We start from the raw sequence: 25898 nt of genomic DNA, 5'->3' as shown, positions 1-25898 counted from the left end.
TTGCCCATCTTTAATAACTCATTCATAATAAACTATCACCTACAAAAATATAGTTTACATAGAATATGAAGAGTTATTTACAGTTCAATATCCAAGAAGCCTTTCCTTTATTAAGAGGTATTTGTTGCCAGGAGGTGATAAAAATAAGGACTAGCTTGGGAATCAGATATAACTGGCTCAGATCCCAGTTCTGAACTGCCTAGTCATATGAACCTGAGCAATGCACTTCCTCACTGTAACTCAGTATCCTCATCTGTAAAATGGTAATATATAAATGTATATCTCAATGACCTGTTTCTCACTCTGCCTAGGCAGCCATTGCCAAAGTCTTTCTCTGACCCATCCTTTCCCAAAGTTACTGCCACTTGCTGCCAGGAAACTGCCCTTACTGTATCTTCAGTCCAGGTCCCAGCGCCTTCTATCTGCTTTAAGTTAGAAGGGTTCTAAGGGAGATGTAAAAGAACTTTATTAATAGTGTGTATAAAACCAGGTAGGCATCTTGAAAGCCGGGAGATACACTGCAAACCCAGCAGGTGCAATCTTATTTGTAGTATCACATCTTTAAGAGTTAGTGAATAATTTTAATTTAAAAATAAAATAAGAAATGGAAGACTTGTGTGTCCCACTACTGTTTCAAAATTGAGTAGAAAATTATTGTATTGCTACCTATAAAACAGGTACTATATATTATATATTACCTATGAAATAGGTAGCTATAAATTAAGTTCAAGAAAAGAATCCTAGTTTTCAAATGCTTAAACCACTTAGCTCATATCTCCTCCTCTTCTGTTGCAGTTTGTTTGTTCTGCTGTTATAATGCTTATCTCTGTGGAAGTCATTTGGGATCCCTCTCCCTCCCTATTTCTCTCTCCCTGACTCTCCCCTGCCCTCCCTCTCCTGCTCTTGATCTCTCTCTCTTTCTCTCTTTTTCTTCTTTCTCTACAACTGCAGTTTGAACCTTTAAAAGGCTGATCCAATATTTGCTTCCTTGTTTTGTGTCCCACAAATTAGCACAGACTCAGTCATATAATAGGTGTTCAATCACTGTCCGCTCATTTAAATTAATCATTATAAACAAACTTGCCACTGATATGGACCAAACCTTTTCCATCCAGAAGCTCCTTCTGAGAAACACAGAGCATGGGGGAATGAGGACAGAGTAAGTAATCTAAACTAAAAGATTGTGAAGCTTCATGACACGCCCAGAACGCAACAGTCCAAATATGAATTCAGTCCTTTGTTTGTTTTTCTTTCTTTCTTTTTTTTTTTTAAATTGGCTTCAAAACTGACCATGAGTCATAGGCCAGACTGTCATACAAAGAGGACAATTTTTCATTCTCATGTTTTCTTTGTACATTCTACACTGAAATCCAGAATGTCTTATCAATGGCTCACTGGAAAAAAATCATGCTAGAATATTATGGTAAAAAATCAAAATAAATAAATACATAAAAATACACACATAAACAATGTTACTTAAAAAGCAAAACACTCCAGGGTCTTAGCAGAACCTTCCAACATCTTAACTGAGACCCACACTCTGACATCCATACCCTTACACTCAGATTTGTATAGTACAAGAGAGACAACAGATATCATTTGGGTTAGATAGAGGATTTCGGCATGAATGGCTTAAGAATCAAGACACTTAATTTTTTGAATAGAATAAAATTTGTGAATCTATCTACCTATATGTATCTATGTATTTATGTGTATTTTTCTACACTATTCAGTAGTACTAGTCATTAATAGCAATAATTTAAGTAATATATTAGGTATACATTGTATGCAGTCATTGTACTCAGCCTTGCATATTATATTATTTAACACTCAAAATGAATCTGTGAACTAGAAAAGTGAATCTAAAGAACACTAAATAAATTGTAAAAACTGTGCACATACAAGATAGGAAGGCAGTATTCAAACCTATAAATTCTAACTCTTAATCACTGCAATATATTTAGTAGATACAATAACATTTTATCGAAAGTATTGTAAAATCCAGATGCAAGTTTAGGAATTCACTGTGTACATGAATACTATGAACAATGGTTACTTCTTTTTTAACATCAAGCTGGATGGACACTACAGCACAAGACCGCATTTTTTTTTGTTTTTTACAAAATTTGCCTGTGAATGGGCAGTCAAAAGCTGAAGCAACCTTGATTTTGATACCTGGGCAGAAAATATCTTTACTGGCCAACAACTGCCCCATGATTTATCCCTTATGTTTCTTCTCACTCCCTCCCTTAAACTTTTCGTTAAAGAGATAATTCACCCAGGCTAATATCTAGGGCCATATTAGGACTTGAGGATACTTAAATTCTGAAAGAGTTATGGTACACCATGTAGTGAAAATAATATCAAACTGAAAAAATAATATTTACACATAGGCAACAACAAACAGTTTGGTTTATTTTTCAAGCATTTCTGCGTAAAATTTTTGGGATTAATCCATTGTAACATCTTTTATCCTTTCAGAGAGGTACCCATCTGCCGGTTCCTAAAGCTGAGTCCTCAACCGTGGGGTGTACATACTCAGAGAATATTCAAGATGCCCCATTGAGTTAAAGGAAGAAAATGTTAGAACTTCTACTTGTATTTATTTGTAATTATAAGTCAATTATTTTATACACATTTAAAATATAGATGGACATGGAAGATCTCATCCTAGCCCCGTATCAGATGGTCACATGTTATTCACTCAACATCCGGAGGGAAGAGTGGGATGTCCAAAATGTCTAGGGATTGAAAGTGGAATTTTCACTCATTTTTCTCTCTTTTAGTGTATAGCAATCATTTGTAGTTTACTTGTATTCACCTAAGTGAATTTATGAATTATATTATCTAGTTTTAAACAATTTAATGATAATAAAATGTATAAGTGGTTTAAAATGTTTCTATTAGGAAATTGCAGATTGAAGATAACATTAACAATGCAAGCCTGACAAAACTGAGAACGTAGAGAATCTAACCATTTTAACAGAATGAGCTCTCTATTAGCCTTGCTGCAAAGTAAAAATAAGACGTTAACCTGAAGGCATTTAAAATCATTAGGGAGGCTATTCAATCTATGGACTTATGTTTGTTCTAATTAATTATGAACCTCTTCCTAAAGATATATTGTGCCTTGGTGGTTTCTAAGTAAATAATAGTATGATGCCATCATGACTAAGAGGTAGTTATTTAATTTCTCTAACAATTGTTTTAAGATATAGTACTAAAACAAGTACTTTTCAAAATTTCCCTCAAGGTAAAATAAACGCTTAGGAATCACTTTTGAAATTCCTTAATCTCAATTAGAGAAATACTTATTTTGCCTGCTGCCTACAAAAAATATGGTCAGAAGCTAAAATACACTCCTTGGTTGGACAAAAGAGTTTTAAGGCTCATAAAGCATAAAAATATAGTTTTCAAATTATCTTCCCCCATTTGAATCTATATATCTTCATAAAGTAAATTTTTCAATAATCCCAGCTTTTAAAGCCAGTTTTGAAATAAATAGAATTTAAACCCCGATCTTGGAATTTCTGTAATATAGTATACTAAACCAATATTTTTTAAAACTTTAAGCTTATTAATGTTTTTGCTCACACTAAGTTAATAAAAAACATGTTAATAATAGAGTAATAATATTTTCAAACTGATGGTGTTTGTCTTATTGTATCTTTTTCTTGGACACATAAGACATCATTTTTCAGCCTCATTTGCAGTAAGATCTGAATCATTTGACTGAATTCTGGGTATTGAAATGTAAGCTGAAAAGTGGTGTATCATTTCTGAGCCTAGCTCTTAAACCTTTATGTGCAATATTTCAGATTTTACTTTCCTTTTTTAAAGTGACTTTGGAGGCAAATGTGGCAACATTATTAGATAAACTTATCCTGGAATTACATGAGAGAAAATAACCTATGGAAGCACAACCCACATTGGACTCTAATGTGAACAAGAAATAAACTTTACCATGATAAGCTAGTGAGAGCTCAGTATTGTCACCACAAGTGAGGCAATTCTACACAGACTAATGCAATTATTAATAGCATATTGAGACCCAATTTTTTTGTACCATTAAATATAATAAAAGTATTTATGTAATATTGTTTATTTCACCTTTTCGTCACAGTTTTAAATTTCCATTTTCCATGTCTTATAATATATGTAATGTATTTCTACAGTAGTGTAACTATACATCTGTTTGGATTGCATGCTAAAGGTACTTTTTCTTGATAACCAAATAATAGAAAACATTTGGAGATAATTAACTTAAATATATGCTTTATAAACAAATTTTCATCACCAACTACTTAAATAGCCTAGGATACCTTTAGACTTATTCTCACAAAACTATATAATATATTTAAGCTCTAAGCAACAAGAAATGATTGTCAGTTACATCTTACATCCACACACCTCTCCTAATCTTTAGTTGATATGGGTCACCACACCCCAAACCAATGATTTACTAAAAGTGGAAAGTATTAGTACCAAGGAATTAAACCAGTTACTCTTTGTAGCTGAAGAGAGTATTCTTTAAAGCAATATGTCTGAGAAATACAATGATTAAATTTCATAAGGAAAAAAGTTAAAAACAAGTAAACCCAAATTTTTATCTAGGATATATCTATGCATACACACACACACACACACACACATGCATCTATATACATAGATGTGCACATACACAAATGTGTGTATATGCTTAACATACATATATACATACAGTGGGTATTTATTTTTTAGAGTCACACAAACTTTTTTTAATCTTAGAGCCTATTTGACTACCCAGCCTGAAAGAAACTAGAAGTGAAATTAAAATAAACATTAACTACAGAACAAAATAAAGATCTTGGGTCTCATTTTGTTGAATTAAATGAAGATCACATGTTCATTTCAATGTCTCAATAGAAATTTTCTGTTCTTAGGTACCAAAGCTAGACAGTTCATTTTCTAGTTCTTAATACCTATACACATTGCAGATGTAGCTGGTAAGCTCAAAGAGAATGTCTTCCTGTGGGTTGTCTTCAAAATGTACTAATTTTGAGAAGTTTGTGACTCTTAAAAGTAGGATTAAAAGCAGTAGGAGGTGTGGCCTTTGAAATATTTGAAACTGTTGACAGCTATGAGCTCCCTGGGACCTCATGGCCATAATATCTCCTGTGTGTGCTGTTGGCCACATATCATAGTATCTCTCACTCTATCATTCAATCAAAAGTTTAGCCTTTCAGATCATTTTGTGAGAGTTTCAAATGCTTTTTAGAAAGCCAAGGCCAACATTTCAACACCATAAAACCTCCACAAAAGTGGGAGAAGTGATAGCTCCCTCTCAACTCCAAGGAAAACCCTTCAAAATAGTTCTTTTACTCATTATTTGTCAAAACAGTCATGCAATGGACAGAGTGTTTATGTTCCCCCCAAATTTTTATGTGATCCCTGATCCCTAATGTAATGGTATTGGGATAGACGGCCTTTGGGAGGCAATTAGGTCATAAGGGTAGAAACTTCATGAATTGGGTTTAGTGTTCTCATAAGAAGAGACACGAGAGAGATGATCTCTTTCTCCACCATGTGAAGATACAGCAAATAGGTGACAGTTTGCAAACCAGGAAGAGGGCCCTCCCAGAAACCTCATTGACCAGCACTTTGATCTTGGACTTCCTAACCTCCAGAACTGTGAGAAATAAATGTTTGCTGCTTAAGGTACATAGTCTGTGGTATTCAGCTATAGCAGCCTGAACTAAGACAAGTGGTGATTAAGCAACCCAACTCTTTTAACATAGCAATCTACATGGATATGAAATTTATGTTGTAAATGTTCTAGCCCAATAGCACTGTGTTATGAAATCTATTTGGTAACTCTGCCGTCATTACTTCTTGGGAGTAGTTCAGTCCATATCAATACTTCTGGCAAGGTGAACTCTAAATCTTCCCTTCATCTCTCTTGGTCAGTGGAGTTGCCTATTGATTAGAGAGATGACATTTAGGGATGTCATGTATTATTAGTCAATGTAGGAATCTTTGTAATGCATAATGTAACTCTGGTCAAGGAAGGGATAAACGCTCTCTTGGAATAATAAGGTCATGGCTAATCATTCATAAGAACAAGTAACAAGTTTTCACACTAGAGTGCATGTGAATTTTTTATATCCTAGATTATTAGGGAAGATGCTGTTTCAGAAAGAAGTGGCAAGATGTGCTTGATTTTAGGTACTCTATAAAATATCAATTGTAGCCCCAAGTGACTATTCACCTCATTTCACACTTGCCCCTGTACACAGGAACAGGATTCACAAATCACTGGGTTCAGCATGCTTCTCTGGCACTTACAGAACTGTGATGATTAAGCCAGGAAGGAATAGCCAAGAAAGCCACTGAGGCTGTGGCATTCTCAAAACAAGAAAATGTGTGTTAACATGGACTGAGATGTTATTATTTGTATAAAAAAGAGGCATAGTCCTTAGGATTTGTCCTCCACACACCCCACACTTTGCCCCACTCCACATTCACACAACGGTACAAGAGGAAGATTTAGTCAAAGGGAAAGAGAATTTCTGAACTGGAGAATGATCCAGATAAACCTCTCAGACATATTTCCCAGTCACACCAATCTCTCTAAGGTGGGGATCGGGAGAATAAAGATACTCTTAGGGAACAGGAAAAGAAAGGATGGCCAGATGGCTACACAGTGCAATAGATCTCTCCTACTTTAAAGGATTGACTGCTGAAGAAAAAGAAAAAGTTATATTGGCCTACACAAACTGCTATAGCAGATTTCCACAGACTGGGTGGTTTAAACAATGGAGATTTATTATCTCATAGCTCTGTAGGCTGTAAGTCCACCACCAAGGTGCCAGCAGGCAGGATTGGTTTCTGGTGGGGTATTTTTTCTTTTTTTTCGTTTCTTTTTTTTTTAAATTTTACTTTAAGTTCTGGGATACATGTGCAGAATGTGCAGGGTTTTTACATAGGTGTACATGAGCCATGGTGGTTTGCTGCAACTATCAACCTGTCATCTATGTTTTAAGCCCCACATGCACTAGGTATTTGTCCTAATACTCTCCCTCCCTTTGCCTCCCACTCCCTGACTGGCCCTGGTGTGTGATGTTCCCCTCCTTGTGTCCATGTGTTCTCATTGTTCAACTCCCACTTATGTGTGAGAACATGCGGTGTTTGGTTTTCTGTTCCTGTGTTAGTTTGCTGAGAATGATGGTTTCCAGCTTCATCCATGTCCCTACAAAAGACATGAACTCATTCATTTTTATGGCTGCATAGTATTTCATGGTGTATATGTGCCACATTTTCTTTATCAAGTCTATCATTGATGGGCATCTGGGTTGGTTCCAAGTCTTTGCTATTGTGACTAGTGCTGCAATAAACATACCTGTGCATGTGTCTTTATAGTAGAATGATTTATAATCTTTTGGGTATATACCCAGTAATAGGATTGCTGGGTCAAATGGCATTTCTGGTTGTAGATCTTTGAGGAATCGCCACACTGTCTTCCTCATGGTTGAACTAATTTACACTCCCTGGTGGGGTAGTTTTTCTTGGCTTTCAGGGCACCGCCTTCTTGCTGTGTCCTCACATTGCCTTGCCTCTGTGTGAGTGCAGAGAGAGAGAGAAAGATCTGTGGTGTCTGTTTGTCTTCTTATAAGGGCATCAGCCCTATTGGATTAGGGCCCCACCCTATGACATCATTTACATTTAATTAGCCCTTTAGAGACTCTGTCTCCAAATGCAGTCACTTTGATGGGTTAGGACTTTAGCATATAAATTTTGAGGGGACACAATTCTGTCCATAACAGGAGATATCATATGTAAAGAACCTAAAACCTTATAGAATAAAAGGGCAAAATAGCGAATGAAGCCAGGGGTTAAGTTATGCAAATACATGTATCTTGTAAGGTTCTGACCAAACTTACACTGGCTCAACATTAATTCTGAACCCAATGGACAAGGCCAAGAGGTAAACACCATCAGTTATAGAGCCCACCATGTCGATAAACTCTTATTTGCTGCTCAGGAGAAACAAAGTTTTTCTTAGAGCCAAAGCCTGAGAGGTATTTTCTGTATTTCAATTACACCTTTAGAGTTAAAGTAAAGCCTCGCTTAACAACATTGTGTCTAATTATATTTCTTATTAGAAGCTTAGAGAATAAATGCAAATCAATTATTTAGTAAAAGTGATTCTGTGAAACATAACTCAGGCCAATCAGTTAAACTTGACAATTTTTGTTTTGTTTTGTTTTGTTTTGTTTTTTGGTTTTTTTGAGATGGAGTCTTGCTCTGTCACCCGGGCTGGAGTGCAGTGGCAACCTCTGACTCCTGGGTTCAAGCGATTCTCCTGCCTCAGCCTCCGGAGTAGCTGGGACTACAGGTGTGCGCCACTACACTCAGCTAAGTTTTGTATTTTTAGTAGAGACAGAGTTTCACCATATTGGTTGGCCAGAATGGTCTTGATCTCTTGACCCCGTGATCCGCCTGCCTCGGCCTCCCATAGTGCTGGGATTACAGGCGTGAGCCACCGTGCCCACCCGACAATTGTTATTTTATAGCTCTAAAATAAGTAATGAATAGCATGAAATTGATTTTCATTTTCTAACCTTTGCGTATTAGAAAGGTACACTACCATGCATACTTTTAATCAAAAGAAAATGTCAACATTTTCAGATAATATGGATACAAAGAGGCTTTTTCTTCCTATGTCTGTTCTCCATCCAAATGCTTAATTTTGTTTTTATTTACACATTTTAAAAGGTAGTTTGAGGACTTCAGAGCAGCAAGTGACTTACTTAAACCATATCTGAAATTCTTAGAGTTATGTAAAAGGGTAAAGAAATAAATATATGGGTAAAATAATTTATCACAAACAGCCTTCATCATAAGAAGGGATGACTGTATGGCCCACTAGTCCTGCTTGTAAATTAAAGCTTCTGAAATCAAGGATTGGCTACTGAAAAGAAAATGACTATTTCTGTGTTAGTTTAATAAACTCCAGATTAAAACTTTATGCCAGTTGTCATGTGTGCTTAAAACTTCAGTAACCAGTCGGTACTGGTATAAAGGGTGGTATTATGCACAAAATAGGCTTCTGAGTATAACCCAGGGACCTCAGGAGGGTCTGTTTAACTTCAACATTTTACCACCGCTTTTTCAAAGGTACTCATCTCAACATTTTACCACCTCTTTTTCAAAGGTACTCATCTTCCCTGCCTATGAATGTTTTTATCAGTGAGTACATGGCTTCCTAGTCTTTCGACATTTAATTTCTATTTATTCAGCTAACAACTATCATCTTAAGATGCAGGGAAGTCGGCTGGGCACGGTGATGCACGCCTGTAATCCTAGCACTTTGGGAGGCCGAGGCAGGTGGATCACGAGGTCAAGAGGTCAAGACCATCCTGGCCAACATGGTGAAACCCCGACTCTACTAAAAATATAAAAATTAGCTGGGCATGGTGGCGGCTGCCTGTAGTCCCAGCTACTGAGGAGGCTGAGGCAGAAGAATCACTTGAACCCGGGAGGCAGAGGTTGCTGTGAGTCGAGATCGTGCCACTGTACTCCAGCCTGGCGACAGAGCTAGACTCCGTCAAAAAAAAAAAAAAAAAAAAAAAAAATGTGGGGAAATCCTTGACTGTAAGATGGGCAATGGAGAATATGCACAGACGATTCCAAAGTAAGTAAGCATTTCCCAAGTCGGCAGGATACACCCATCAGAAAATTCAGACCCGAAGTGATGGATCAAGGCTTTCTTCAGTCCAGCCCCAAACTCTCTCTTCTCTCTGTTCTCTCTAAGTGAAATATCAGTTAGGAATTAACCTATTTGATTTTTCACCTCCAGAACATATATTAAATATTTTCCACAGTCAGAATTTTCTTTGAAATTCTGATGTTAAAGACACTTCTGCTGCTTTGTTACATTTTAGACTATTTCAATATTTCATTGTTATTTAATCAATATGTGTTTACGTCTTGTCTCCTGAATGAGAATGAAACTCCTTCAGGGCAGTCATCTAGCTCACACATCTTTTAACTTGCTGTAAAAACTAAGAATGCTGTCTTGTACATAGAGAAACAACATGGCAGACAGGAGTAGGCTTGGGTGTTGGGTAGATTCTAATCCTCAGTCTGTTAGTCCAATCTCTAGCTATATGATTTCTGGCCACTGATTTAACTCTCTTGAGACATAATTATTATTCTAAGGACACACTGGGGTGTGTGGGAGAGTGGAGGTAGCTGACTGGCTACTAGTGAAAAACACGTTCAGAACAAACAGCTGATCCCATTTACATGGGTTTGAGGTTTTAGTGTTCTTGGCCTTGTTTGCGGAAACCTTTCTTCAGAGAACTTCAGCTTTCACTACCTTTAAGAAAATGCACTGAGAAGATCAAGGGAAGGATCACTATTAAGCTGAGTACAAAACCCAAAGCTCACTTAGATATCCCCAGCTTATTTCGCTATTCGATAGACTTATGTTCTTGGGCAAACACAACTGTTTTTCCTGGCTCTTCCTCTCAAATATGCAGACAAATCCTCGATGGCAGTAACAGCTAGAGAAGAGTTTATAGCCAACACTGTTAAAGGGAAGTCAGCAATATGAGTCCTGTTTACTGGTGCCAAACTGCATAGTCAGTCCAATATTAGGAAAAAAAATAGTTCAGCATTCAAGGCTTGCTGTTGATCACCATGAGTGGTTTTATTCTGTTATGAATTGAACTTGTTTGTTGCAATGGTTAGGGTAGGGTTTGTCCAAAGTAATTTTGAAAAACATAATGAATAGACGTTGTTTTGTTTGTTTGTTTTAAGACCTGCTTGTGCAAAGAGAGCATTATAGCTACTAACACACAAAAAGAGATTCTGTTAGGTACACTGGCGGGGCTGCTGGAAAAGATGCAGACATTAAAAATGAAAACAAAGTATAGAAGAAGAGGTAGAATATGCTATACAATGGTACATTTTATATTGAACCAGTATAAATAACCAATAATAAATGGCAATTCTGTGAAAAATCTTTATTTTTGTCTTCTGGACCCATACTCTTTCAGCTTTGGTCTTAAAAATTCTCCCTTCCCCCACCATCATTTTAGCTGTTGTTGCCTGTTATAACTATGAGGGTTCTGCAGTTATAGGTTAAATATGTTAGATTGGATTTTTTTCTTTCTGTAACTATTATATTGTCATAGCAAAAGTCTTGTGTAATATGAGAACCATAATTTCAATTTCACAAAGAAAATAATGACTCTTCAAGCTGACTTAAAGAACTCAACAATTCAAATGAAGAGCAAAGAACCCCTACTTAGGTATGGAATACACCTGGAATATACTTGATTTGTATACATCTAAGGAAGTATGGATAAATGGTCATTAATCAATGTCCTATGTTATAATATAACCTCATCAGCATCAGCATTTGTGATGAGAGCATTTGTTTATCATTTCATATCATTAGATCTTTTAACAATATGGAGATCGTTTTATTAGGAAGTTCAGAACTTTCTCCAGGATTCATAGAAAAATGCATTTCTTAATGCCTTGGTTTTAAAATTTCTTATGGAATTGGAATCAGTGGAATTTTCATAGCTGAAGCAACTGTCGTAAAAGAAACATAATATACTCCTTGATAATCAATCCACTTTGTGTGCTGGAGGAATGAAAAATTAATGACTTTAGTGACAAATTATCATATTTGGAATTTATGGATATTTTGCCAAAAGTACTAACTATAGATGTAAAATAAAATAAAGCAAACATTGCTTTTATTATGCACAGGATAACAAGGTTCAAATAAATTTTTGCCTCCCATTTGTTCGGGGTACACAGACTGCAAAGAGATCTGTTCTTTGAAGAACAATTTATTTTTTCTCACAACTCTGTGAGCTGAAGGGTGTTTCTCCTGGTCCTGCTTGGAATCACTAGGGTAGTTGCTGTCAGATGGCAGCCGTATGGACTGGGCTGAAAGGTGCAAGGTGGCTTTATTCATATGTCTGGTAGTTAATGCTCTCTGTCAGCTGAGGTACCTTAGGTCTTCTTATCTGGACTCCATCTGAAAGATCTCACTAGACAGTTGTCCTTCTTCCCATATCCTCTTCTTCTACATTATTTTGAAGCCTCTTATTCCACAGGCTGCTTGGGATATTTTGTAACTTCTCTAGTCTGTTTCTTATCTAAAGGATGTAGATACCTCATCCTTTAAAAATTCTTTTCCTCTAGCACTATGCTAGAGCCATTCTGTTTTTTTAGCTACGTTTTTGCCACTTATTTTTATAGCTTCTATCATCTTTGTGACCAGTTTGTATTTCTGGTTTGTGTATATTCATACTTTGGAGTTTGTCTGTAAAACAGAGTAACATAGCAAATTCTCCATAACAAAGTGTTTAATTTACATAGTCCTGAATTACACACTGTGATTCTTTGCAGATGACCTTTTTACTTCTGTGCCCTGTAACGGACTCTCTTTTATTTTGTTTGTTTCTTTTTTAATGTCAAATACATCTGTCTATTTTATTTTTAAATGTATACTTCTTGATATCAACTAAAAACATCCTAGAGTTCCACTGTCTTCCTTATATATTTTTTCCTCTCTTAATAGAGAAATATGATCCAATGATCCAACTCCAGAAAAACTCACTGGATCCAGGTGAACACAGCCTCTTTAAAGCTCTTGCCAATGAGCTGCTGGTCAATTTTTGCTGCTTGTCATTCAAGCACTTGGACATGGACCTGAAGCTATTATTACAAGTGCCTATTCCACACTTCATTCAACTTTTGGGAGTCTACCAATGGTGTCCAGGACAGAATGTCATCAATATCCCAAGAAGCAAAAGAGATGCACCTAGCAGAAACATCTTGAAGGTGTACTATATCTATCACCATGAAGTCTGCATTCCCATTTGTTTTTTGGCTTAGGAAGATAACTGCAACAGTTTTTTTTTTTTTTTTAAAGATCATGTTTCTAACTAGCAAGTATCATGAAAACCTCAAATTATTGAATAACAATAGAATTGTTAAACACTGTAAAAGAAGTCCTGTTAAATAATATTTCCCCTAATCACAATTAAAGACAATAAATAAGTGGAAATTACTTCTTCGAATTAATTGTAGTGAGATGTGGATTATATGATCATCTTATCTGAACTTTATTGTTGCTATTTATCTTTAAATTTCCTTGAATAAGCTCTGTCCATTTTCTCTTGAGTATAATTCATTTCTCAATTCTCAATGAAAAATTTGGTTTAATTTATGATTAAAATAGCATGGATAATTAAATATATGCCTTTCATCTAGGGTCAAAATAGGCTGAGGAACAGTAAAAGGGAGAAATTTTAAAACTTGACTTAGTTTTGGTCTATTGCTTGGAAACTGCAAAACAACTTTATCTGGGGAAATTACCAAGTATTTATTATTATTTATGTTTGTTTTTTTTCCGAGTGACTTTTCTGAAGAGGAACACAAGGATCTTATAACAATTTTCATATTTTCTTTTCTTTTCCTTTTTTTTTTTTTTTTGAGACGGAGTCTCACTCTGTCGCCCAGGCTGGAATGCAGTGGCGTGATCTCGGCTCACTGAAAGCTCCGCCTCCCGGGTTTGCGCCATTCTCCTGCCTCAGCCTCCCGAGTATCTGGGACTACAGGCGCCCGCCACCAGGCCTGGCTAAGTTTTTTTTGCATTTTTAGTACAGACAGGGTTTCACCGTGTTAGCCAGGTTGGTCTCGATCTCCTGACCTTGTGATCCGCCTGTTTCGGCCTCCCAAAGTGCTGGGATTACAGGCGTGAGCCAGCGCGCCTGGCCAACAATTTTCATATTTTCTTAGTGAAAAAATATTAAATATGCTAGTGTCTTTGGTTTGTGCTGCTGTAACAAAATACCACAAACTGGATAATTTATGAACAATAAAATTCGATTTGACCCATAATTCTGGAGGCTGGGAAGTTTAAGATTAAGGCGCTGCATCTGGTGAGAGCTTTCTTGCTATGTCATAACATGGTGGAAGACATCATGATGGCAAAAGAGAGTGTGCAGGAGCTGAATTCATTTTTATAACAAACTCCCACCACCATGTCATTAATCCATTAGTCAGTGCACAGCCGTCATGAACTAACACCTCTTTCAGAGTTCACACTGTTGCACTGGGGTCTAGTTTCTAACAGAAGAACTTTGTGGGACACATTCAAACCATAGCAGTTAGAACAAGGAAATTGATAGAAGGAGACGTTAAGAGTATAGGAGAAAAGCAAAACCAAACCAAACATCAGCAAGACAAAGAAGAGAGTTTGAAATTCAGTGGTGATTGAGGTTGGATGCTGCCCTAAGAATGAACAAAGCTCTAAAAGTGGATGGCCTCTCAGAGGTCACTTAGTCTCCAAACTGAGAACAAAACAAGACTTGGTTTCCTGAGGGATAATTGAACCCTTTCCACATCAGACTACACTGCCTCCTTGGAAGTTATATAACACTTTCATGCTAAGCACTGGCACACTTCTGAAGTCTAGGGTTGCCTTCAGGTCCTTACGTTTGGTGGGTGGTCAGTATTATTTTACAGAAAGAGAAACAGAAGCTCCAAAGGGGTTAAGTGACTTGCAAAATGTCAAGCAATACTTCAGAGGGCTGATTCTGAAACTCAGGGCTAATCTGCTTATTCAGATGTTCTTTAGAAAAAATGATTTTATTTATTTTCAAGAAAAAAAGTTTTCTTATTTTCAAGAAATATTGTTAAGAAAAATAAATGTGAAAGAGTTAAGTCCTATGTTTACAAGGGATTACAAAACAGAGCAATGATGACTTCGCACATAACTTCTCTAATTTAAAACGTGTGGGGGTTGCACATTTTAAAAAGCCAAATTAATAGTTTTCTCAAGTTTTTGAGGAATGATGTACTTACATGGAGAAATTTACCTATGACAATCATCATTCCTATGACATCTGTTCTGGCCTGCAGAGCTGGAGAGTGGAGAAGACACATTACTGATTATCCTACAAGAAAATTGGAAATATCCTAGCTTTGAGTTCTAATATTTCCAGATGGTAGAAATCGAAAGCAGGCTTCCTCTCCTTGCCTGCTCCTCCAAAGTTTTATGCAGCAGTAAATAAACTCTTATTTGCTTGTGCTACATTTTATTGCAGAGTACAAAAGGATTGAGGCAACCTATTTCTCAGGGAATGATTCTTTGCTGAGTGTACTTTTAACGTTGAATTCTGTTTCTGTCTTAAAAAGGAAACACATAGCTCTCAATTTTAGCTTCAAGAATACTATAGAGTTGTGTTGATTCTTTGGTTAACTTTTCCAATGAGACATTTCTAAAACTTGCAGAAAATGCTCTCAATTTCTATTTCCACAGAATATGGTAGAAAAGCACAATGATATTTCTTCCCCATAATCTTTAAATATTAAAATTGCACTCATGTAAGTAAAAACTTAGTACATTAATTTTTCTTGCATATTGAGTAACGAATCTCACGGCAATTTTGGGAAATATTCTCGGAAATCTAAATTAACTCCAAAAAATGCGGACTTCTAGTTGGGAATGTGATCATAAAGGAAACAAAATTGACAAATGAATTGGGGAGAAGTTTACTTTGCTTACAAATATTTAATTTCAACTCATTTTCCCACCTGTGATTTCTATCACATGTATCAGTAGAAACTGTATTTCAGCCCGGTCTTTACTGGATAGTGTTCCTGGGCCTTTCTTAATATACTGAGAAGAGACTATGTCTTGTTTATTCAGAGGAGCTGAAAAGAATCTGCTTATTAAACACCCAGAATGTATGTAAAACCTGGTTCTAGAATCTGCCAAAATATAATAAAATTGTTTCATGCTGCATTATGTGTTCAACTCCTCCAACCTATCTTTGATATAAAAAATAGAAGGCAATATTGTTGCAGAAATATTTCAATGCTTTTTCCTTTTACCACTGTGCCTGCTGAAAGTAAAAAATTGTTTTCTGTATCTCCGAATGTGTGGATAAGAAGTATTATAAACAGCAAGAATATTCCCAGACCTGTGGGCTTGAGGTGCCTAATCTGGGGTGAAGCAAGAGTCAGTGTTTACCTGAGAATGGTACTTGGAAAAAATATTGATTATATTCATTAAGATATAGCTATAAATATCCTCCTTCAGTAGGCAAGTGGGAGAGAAGTGGGATAGGGACTACCGACTGGGGAGAGATGATAGAATCTGCTAACTTCTCTGGTTCATTTCTGCATATGCTGAATGTCAATTGCATTCTAGGTATTGCCCTTGGCACCTCTGTGCAGTGATGAAAATAACACAAAGACACAATACTTGATCAAGGAATGAAAACCCCAATGTCGTTTGTTTTAGTCCTTCTTAACTTGTGTTGGAGTCGTCCTCCTAGAAGCAGTGATTCTTGAAAGGTAAACATCAGGCAGGAGATGAAGGGTGGAAAGGGGTTCAAGTAAAGAGGGCAACCTGCACAAAGGCACAGAAGTAGGAACATGGTGTATGCATAGAAGAGTAGTGCCTACAGGGAATTCTAATTAATGTGGCATAAAATCCAGAAGCAAAGAATACGGGAAGTAACTGAAGAGGGAAGTAGAAGCCAGTTACCAGCGAGCTTAGATTGACCTCATGAGTGATGGCACAGGGGCATGGGAGACTTTAAGCAAGATCATCAAATGGTCAAATTTGCTTTTGGAAGGGTCAGACTGCATTTTGTGCTCAACGGATTGGAATGGAACAATACTAGAGGCAGGCAGATCAATGAAGAGGTTGTTACAGAAGTCTAGGCACAAGATGATAGCGGCATTTGCCTTCATAGCACTTGTCACTGTCAAATAATTATTTTCTCATTCTGTACATATGCATTCAATGTTGTCTTCATTATGGAAATAATAAGAACCACTGTGGTAGTAAATGTGACTTCTTCACTGTGATGCCCTCCAACATCTTACACATGCCTGATAGTGACTGATTACTGAATAATTGTTTACTAATGTAGGAGCTAGTGACCTGAATGAACACAATGGGACTAAGTTCAGAGCAAGGGTTAGGTTTTTTAAATATTCAAGAGGTAAATGTGCTAGGACTTGCCAACCCAAGTTGACAATGACATCTGGGTGCCTATATTTTTAAATTATTTATTTATTTATATTTATTTATTTATTTTTGAGACAGGGTCTTGCTCTGTCACCCAGGCTGGAGTGCAGAGGCACAATCTCAGCTCACTGCAACCTCCACCTCCCGGTTCAAGTGATTCTCCCACCTCAGCCTCCCCAGTAGCTGGGATTACAGGCGTGCACCACCACGCCCAGCTAATTTTTGTATTTTTGGTGGAGATGGGGTTTCACCATGTTTGTCAGCCTGGTCTCCAACTCCTGACCTCAAGTGATCTGCCTGTCTTGACCTCCCAAAGTGTTGGGATTACAGGCGTGAGCCACCGCGCCTGGCCCTGGGTGCCTGTATTAATTAGACTGCATGAGTCTCCAGGGCTATGCATAGCATAGTGTTAAAAATATTAACTAAGAACTTCCTTTAGTTCAAATCCCCGCACTCTGACTCCCTAGGCATGTGTCCCTGAGTCAATGATTTAATCCATTTTGGCATTCGGTGTTCTTCGGTTTGCTCAAATGCAAAATGAGAATGAATATAGTACCTGCCTCATCATGTCGTTCTGAAAATCACAGGAGTTAATGCGTGTAAAGCACTTAGAACAAAGACTGGCAGACAGCATATGCTCAATGAAAAGCTCAGATTAAATTCTCATGAAGTCATTAGTCACTAGTGACGGTTTCATTGAAGGGAGGTGATTTTGCTTTTAAATCTCAAGCATACTGCTTCATTTGATCTGCACTCCTCCCTGAAAGGTTTTACTGTCTTTATTTAACAAACGGCAAGTCAGAAGCTCCAGACGAAGTGGTGTGATAAAGTTCACATAGATTGTCATCGCCCAAAATAGCCTCAGAGCAGCGAGGCTTTGATCCTCCAATAGCACTTTCTACTGAATATCTCCAAGGGAGAACTTACTGCTGGCTATGTAGATGTAAAGAGCTTAAAAGTTAACTTTTACCTATCTATAAAAACATGATTGATAAATCATGTCACACTTAAGACCCATTTAGCCAGGGTAGACATGCCTAGTTACCCAATTAAAACACTAAAGCTTTAGGAAAATTCTTCAGACATGAGATTTTTGTTATAGGCCATTAAAGATCTCTCTTCCACAAATTTTAGTGAAAATGTTTTATATCCAAAGTTAATTTTTAGGTAATAAATTTTGTCAACTATGAGTTCCTCCTTTACTTAAGATTCTAGTTTATAGAAGTTTTCATCAGTTTACATCTTCAACTGGGAGAGTTTTGTGTTCACTAGGTACTAATTTTTACGTTGCTTTTCTTCTAGAGCATTAGAAAAAAAGGGAATAAAATATTGGAGGATAAAAATGGAGGGAAAGAGAATAGAAGAATGGGGGTAATGGTTTCACATTTCAGCTTTGGGAAAAATAAAGGAAATTAAATAAAAATTGTCCTGAGTCCTAGAAATGCCATCGAGGCCCTGTCTGGGATGATGAACTGGGTATGAATGGAGGGAGCCTGACAGAGCTGCAACGTGTGCTCTGTGGCTTTCCAAAATCTGTTAGTCAGCAGAGAGTCAAAATGGGGAAAAGCATCTACCAACTAAATTCCAGCTATTGGTTTAAATCAAGGTCATCCAAAGCTTTATCTATCACAAGTTACTTTGAATTTCTAGGACGAATAAAGAAAGAATTTAAACAGGGTCCCAAAGGCGACAGTCAAAACTTCATAGAAAGTCTAAAAGGAATGGAATACACGGACAAGGAATCAAGCTCTGGAAGATGCCTATGCTCTGTGGATCAGAACTGATTTCTGAAGGTTTGTTATCTGTCTGCTGGAGGAGAATAGACATGGAGAATAAGCTTTAAGAAAATTGTAGCTCGTCTTTCTCTTTCTGCCATCTTGGATCCTGTGGAGGCCTGCTGGGAACAGGACTTCTAAAAGGAAATATTGTCTGGAAGCCTGTGGTCCAAGGCCATTTTTGCTGTCTGTAAGCAGGGTCTCCAGAACCAAAGGGCACACACAGCTCTTCTTAAAATTGAAGGTATTTATGCCCAAGATGAAACAGAATTCTATTTGGGCAAGAGATGTACTTATGTATACAAAGCAAACAACAACACAGTGACTCCTGGCGGCAAACCAAACAAAACCAGAGTAATCTGGGGAAAGATAACTTGGGCCCGTGGAAACAGTGGCATGGTTCATGCCATATTCTGAAGCAATCTTCCTGATTAGGCTATTGGACACAGAATCCAAGTGACGCTGTACCACTCAAGGATTTAAACTAGTGAAAAGTCAATAAATAAAAGTAGATTTGTGCTCTTGTAAAAAGAAAGAAAATATATATATATAACAGTTTGTTTCTTTTGATTATAAAACATATTGACATAATTTGTATGTCTTTTTCTTTGTTGTTTTGTGCCTTTTATATTTTACGTTTCTAGTGATTCGTTCTTTTGTTTTACAAAAATATTGGTTAAGGATGGATTTGTGGATAAAAATGATCTTTTCCACAAATAGTTTGAGAAGTACTCTCACTTAGAATGAATGTTTTTTTTTTCCCTACAAAATGTACCAAATTTACAACCATCTCATTAAAACTGTAGGAGAAGGAAATAGAAAAGTTTCTTCAAAGTAAAGCATAATATATGAAAATAGACTTTATATTGCCCAACATTCCTAATTTAAGATAAGCAAAATGTCATTGACAATTTTATTAGGTAATGCGTTGAAAATGTATCCTTTTTATTTTGACATACATGAAATATATAAGGGCTTTCTTTGATAGTTGTAACTATGTTTCTATTTACTAATCACTGCTTTATCTTAAAATCATATAATTTTTTAACAGCAATTTGTTTTGCAACAGTACATTTGGGAATATAGTCCTTCAGTTGAGAGGAATATATAGCATTTTGTATTATCAAACTGTACCTTTGGGGTAAGAGGTCCCATATATTAATTACCTACAAACTAGTAGCACACTAATTCATTTGGATTTTTTCTGAACTTACTGGCTTTCAAAAGTATAGTAATGTTCATATTAAAGAAGACATTTCCTTCATTTTCTCCAGTGTTTTCAATGTCTGTAAACACTGCTGTTTTGTTTCTTGTTAGGAGCTGTGAGGGAACTAGGCTTGGTGCTCAGTGATTTATTTCAAAAGAAAGACATATATATGAAAAATGTTCACCTCAGCTTTGAGGAAAGAACCTAAAACACTTTCCAATATTAGTAGTATTGAAATTAGACTTGGGCAAGTAGGATCCCTGTTCTTGGCTACCTCCAGGCGATGTGCTCACCTGGGGGACACACAACACACACACACACACACACACACACACACACACACACACACACACACAAACTTTTAGATCATGCTCTGGGAATGAGGGACCCTGGGGTTTCCTGCCCCAAGGGCCAGAGCCTGCTTCCAGGCCTGTGTGGCTACCATCCCTGAGTCTGTCATCTAGCAGGCAACTGGGTCACCAGGATGAGCACCATAGTCCCGGTGGGAAGGCCAAGGAGCATCTGTGAGGCGAAGGAAGTTGTGAATAGGGATTTGAAGTGCTAGAGGTAAAGGACTTGGTTAGTGGGTGGGAAAAAGTTTCTGACCCTATAATATTTAGCACAGAATTGCCTGTAGGGTTGGCAAAGATCAAAAAGTGTTGTTACTGGTTGAAGGCTCACCAAAATATGTTACCGGTTGAAGGTGTCCAGGTTCTTGGCATCTTGAACAAAGAACTGGACAAAATGCACAAACAAAGCAAGGAAAGAATGAAGCAACAAAAGCAGGGATTTATTGAAAATGAAAGTACACTCCATAGGGTGGGAGCAGGCCCCAGCGTAGGGGCCCACGAGCCCGGTTACAAAATTTCCTGGGGTCTAAATACCCTCTAGAGTTTTCCATTGGTTACTTGGTGTATGCCCTATGTAAATGAAAAGAATGAAGTAAAGTTACCAAGTCATTTACTCGGTGTACACCCTGTGTAAATGGAGAGGATATTTCCTGTCATAGCTGAAGTGTTTCCATTTGATTTAGTTCTAGGAAGTCAGCATGAATTGGCCTTATGTTCCCTGCCCACAGACCCTATTCTCCTGCTCAGTGTCACATAAGGTTTGAAAAAGATGACTGAAAACAAGCCTTCTCCAGCATTCATGGTAAACTATACACTGGCACAGCCTCTCCTAAGGGACACGTGGCAATACAAGGAAATGTTTTAAATTCACATCCCCGCTTATAGGACTTAATCCCACAGGTATACTCTAAATAATATATAAGAATGTCTTTCTTCATTGATTCATTTATTCAAAAAACTAACTTAATATATCCTATATTCCAGACACTATTTGGGTTTCCAGGAATATAGCAATGACAGAAAAATAAGGTTCCTGTCTTTAAGGAGATTATAGTTTAGTGGAGAAAGCAGATCATCAATAAATGAGTTGAGAAATAAATAGGGTGGGCATGGTGGTTCACACCTGTAATCCCAGCACTTTAAAAGACCCAGGAGGGAGGATTGCTTGAGCCCAGGAGTTTGAGACCAACCTAGGCAATGTAGTGAGACCCCATTTTGAAAAAGAAAAAAATAAAAATAAAAATTAGCTGGGCATGGTGGCATGCACCTGTTGTCCCAGCTACTCAGGAGGCTGAGGTGGGAGAATCGTTTGAGCCTGGGAGGTCGAAGCTACAGTGAGCCATGATGGTGCCACTGCACTCTAGATTGGGTGACAGAAATAGATGCTGTCTCAAAAAAAAAAAAAAAAAAAGAACTAAATGTAATTACATAAGCATATAATATAAAGGGAATAGAGAGAAAGGAAATTGAAACACTGATTGGAGACATTATATGTATATACATATATACACTATATATATATAAAATATGTTTACTAAAAAAATGATATAGCAAAAAAGCAACAAACAACTTATATGTACATTAATATGGGATCTACTGAAAAAACTAGGGTACAACTAGGTAAATAATGCTCTTTAGATGGCTGTTAAAAAATGAGGTAGAGCTTTCTGCATATGCTAATAAGATAATAGCTCCAACACAGAGGAAAAAAACACAAAATATTGTATATTGTGTATAATGTGCTTCATGTATTTAAAATAAAAGAATATACATGAATGTGTATATATGTGTACACACACAAACACAATACACTTATGAGCAGGGAGAGCAGAAACAGTTCAAAGTGGCTTCTTTGGACAAGTGGAGTGGCAAGTATGCTATTCATTAAAACCCCTTTGTCCGGTTTTAACTTTTTACCATATGTATTTGCTGCTTTTTAAACAAATGGTTGCTTTAAAGCCTCAGATTAGTTTAAAAAAGGAAGTGCTGAAATGCAGACCAAGTGGAATGAAACTCCAATCTGGGCATGTGAGATAGTTGCAGAAAGTAAAACGCTTTCTCTGGGTGAGGGAAGTGTGAGTGACGGAGAGAACCCTAGGAGGTTAATAGCGATGAAACTCAGTGAATGAAGTGTGGAGAAGCAGCTAAGCTATTTTTAAAATAAGGATACTTGGTTTAGTATCCAATTAGAGTAAATTAAAATCACCCAAGGAGTCAGGATGGAGAAGCAGGACCGCTGTAGTGAAAGCCTGTGGTATGGTGCTGAGAATGGTTGGCATGGTCAAGGGCTGTTCACCATCTTCTCAACAAGCTGTGAGCCCAGAAAATAAGAGTTGGGCAGAAGCTCTGTTTCCAAGGTGCTGGGCTAGGTAGCTGAGTGAGGCAGCAGAGGAGAGACGTAAGCCTTAGGATCAAGAGCCAGCAGTCCTTTTGCAGGCAGCATCCAGAGACAGTTCCTTTGAAGAGGCTGGAGAAGGAAGCCAGGCAGGGAGAATAGGGGATGCCAGGCAGAGCCCCAGGTTCAGAATGGTGGGTAAAAGGCAGACATGGAGTGGACCCCTGGGCCTCTGGGAACCTAAAGACCTGCTTGTGGGAAGAATGAGCTATCTGGGTCCCACGCCGGTGCAGACAAAAGCACATGTTAGGAGGCTATGATTCAGCACCTGAACAGGGGCTCAAGGTACCTTTCACTTTCTGCAACTCAAGGTTGTGCCACTTTCTAAGCATGTTATCCAGGGTTAGGCCAAAAGCAGAACAGCTGTAGGATGCCACTTGACAGAGGATTCAGAGTACCTGTAAAAGGAAAAGCCTGAAGTGTGTGATAAAACACGTGGAGGCTGAAGTCAGTCTTCTAGAGATCCAGCATCACTTCCCAGGTTCAGACCTCGGGTGAGCTATTTAACCTGCATAATTCTTGGCATCTTCATCTGTAAAATGGGATAGTCATACTACCTACCTTATAGGGTGCTTTCGTCAACATTGAGATAATGTCCACAACATGTCTGGCATGTGGTAGGTGGTCAACAAATGTGATGGAAAGAAGAAGGAGGGGTATGAAGGAGGAGGTTAGGAAGGGGCAGAGAAGGAGGATGAGGAATAGCAGCATTGTATAAGCCAGACAATATGCACATGATATCACTTGTTTAATGCTAGTATCAATGTGAAAGTGAAATGTATTGGTCTCAATTCCTTAGTCATCTGACAGAAGCAGAAAGTACTAGAACTGTGGGTGAGTGGCAAGAAGAGGAAGCCAGCTGGAGTTCCTGCAATCTAGCCATCTAGCCAGTAGAAAGAAGCCACAAAATTATTATTCCTAGCTCTTTCGCCCCACCCCACCCTCTACACTCTTGTATCCCCTGGCTGGGAAACACCTGTTATGTAATAATTCTCATGAATGTGGGAATACAGCTGTAGTTTTATGCATTGTATCCTTATTATCTATGACTATACAGAGCAGAAAACTAGCTGTGAGTTATCATGATTAATCTTGCTAATTTGATTTTCTATTTCCTTTGATTGATTCATGCTTTCCATTCCTTCAGAACTGACACTGGGAAGTTTAGACCAGGAAATCGCAGCTGTATTCACATGCTGTTATGCTTCAGGTACAGAGAGGCCTTCTATGCCCCATGAGTTCAGAAACCTAATTTCCATGTATATTAATCCTTACTTTGTACTGGAGGAAACTCAAGCTTTCTGCCTGTCTGTGTGTTCAGTGAGTACTCTGTTGCTTTTTGTGGTTTGAAGACACTGAGATAGGGTATTTTCTCATGGTACTCACTTGTCAAGACAAATTTCCTTGGAAATTATTCAATTGTAGGTTAGTTTTCTTTTGCATCTGTAACAAATAACCACAAACTCATAAGTTTAAAAGAATGCAAATTTATTATTTCAGTTTCTGGAGGTCAAAATTTGGGTATAGTATGGGTTAGCTGGTTCTTTCCTTAGAGTCTCACAAGGCTGATTTCAAGGTATCAGCAGGGCTGTGATCCTTTCTGGAAACTCTGTAGATAAGTCCACTTCCAAATTAATTCATCATGTTGGCAGAATACATGTATTTGTAGAAATGAGAGGTTCCCATGATCGTGATAATTGTCAGCTGGGGACCATTCTCTTCTTTTAAGGGCGACATACACTCTTTGGCTTATGGCCCCTTACCACCATCTCCAAAGTCAGCAATGGCAAATCAGGTTAAGCTTCAGGTCTCTCTAACCTCTCTCTCTGCCTCATCCCTCCTGCCTTCTTCTGTCACATCTTTCTGCCCAGCCTTCAGTTCCACAGCTCAAAAATTTTAATTTTGCCATTTCTCCGTACATTCAAGATCCAACAAATTAACAAGAGACTGAAACAGGTATGCAACTAGTTTCATCTTCAACTCAGTGCTACAGGTCACTTAGCATGCTGTGTATGGAAAGATACGAGTCTACAATGAGATTCAAGTCTACAGTGGGATGTAACCCACTAGGAGTATGTAGTAATGCTGTCTATGTGTACTTGGGTGGAGCTAGAGTAGGTAGGTGAAGAAGGTCTCAGAATGTGTGTCATGCAAAACTCACTAGGAGTACTTAGTGATGTTGTCTGTGTATACTTGGGTGGAGCTAGAGTCGGTGGGTGAAGAAGGAGGTCTCAGCATGTGTGTCATGCAAACCCCGCTAGGAGTATGTAGTGATGTTGTCTGTGTGTACTTGGGTGGAGCTAGAGTCAGTGGGTGAAGAAGGAGGCCTCAGCATGTGTGTCATGCATTTGCAGCACAGCACCTAACTTACAACTATAATGTCCACAAATATCTCTGGAAACAGACCCAAATGTTTATGTTCATAAAGCTCTGAATTCTCTTCTATATTGGAGATTCTTAGAAAATTAAATCAAAATAAGAAGGTTTCTCTAGTGATGCTGAGCAGCTACATAGCTTTTCTCTTGTATCTCACTGTTAGATTGCTTAGGTTGACACATTTTTTTTTAATCATTGTCTGTGCTATAGTTATATGATGCAGATATAACCAGCTCACTAAACTACATTATGGCACCTTGATTGCAACTTTGGTATTCCCAGATCCCATTCTTAGAGTCGCACCTGCATTTTACCCTTTTCTTCTGTGTACCCAACCAAAAGGTCTTCAGTTTTATTGTTCAGTCATCTATATTTCACCCACATTTCCATCTGCTGTAATTATTTAAGAGTTCATCTCAATGTCACCTTTTCAGGGAAGCTAGATGCAAATAATGATAATAGTTACTATTTTTAAAATAAAGGGTAGGTCAGACACTAGGACCTTTACATGACGCATAGAATTTACTTTTTAATTAAGTTTATAAGGTATTATCATACCCATTTATTTTTTTTTTTGAGACACAGTCTCGCTCTGTCACCCGGGCTGCAGTGCAGTGGCTTGCCCAGGCTGGAGTGCAGTGGCGCGATCTCGGCTCACTGCAAGCTCTGCCTCCTGGGTTCACGCCATTCTCCTGCCTCAGCCTCCTGCGTAGCTGGGATTACAGGCGGGCGCCACCAT

The 25898-nt window shown here is 37.8% G+C and overlaps 1 pseudogene; it reads left to right on the top strand.

Moving 5' to 3' along the window:
- Positions 1–19314, top strand: part of LOC115830645 — a 32815-nt pseudogene extending 13501 nt beyond the window's left edge.
- Positions 19315–25898: the final 6584 nt, after the last annotated feature.

This window comes from Nomascus leucogenys, chromosome 16 (genome assembly GCF_006542625.1).
Source record: "Nomascus leucogenys isolate Asia chromosome 16, Asia_NLE_v1, whole genome shotgun sequence".
NCBI lineage: Eukaryota > Metazoa > Chordata > Mammalia > Primates > Hylobatidae > Nomascus > Nomascus leucogenys.
This window is presented reverse-complemented; position numbering and strand designations above follow the sequence as displayed.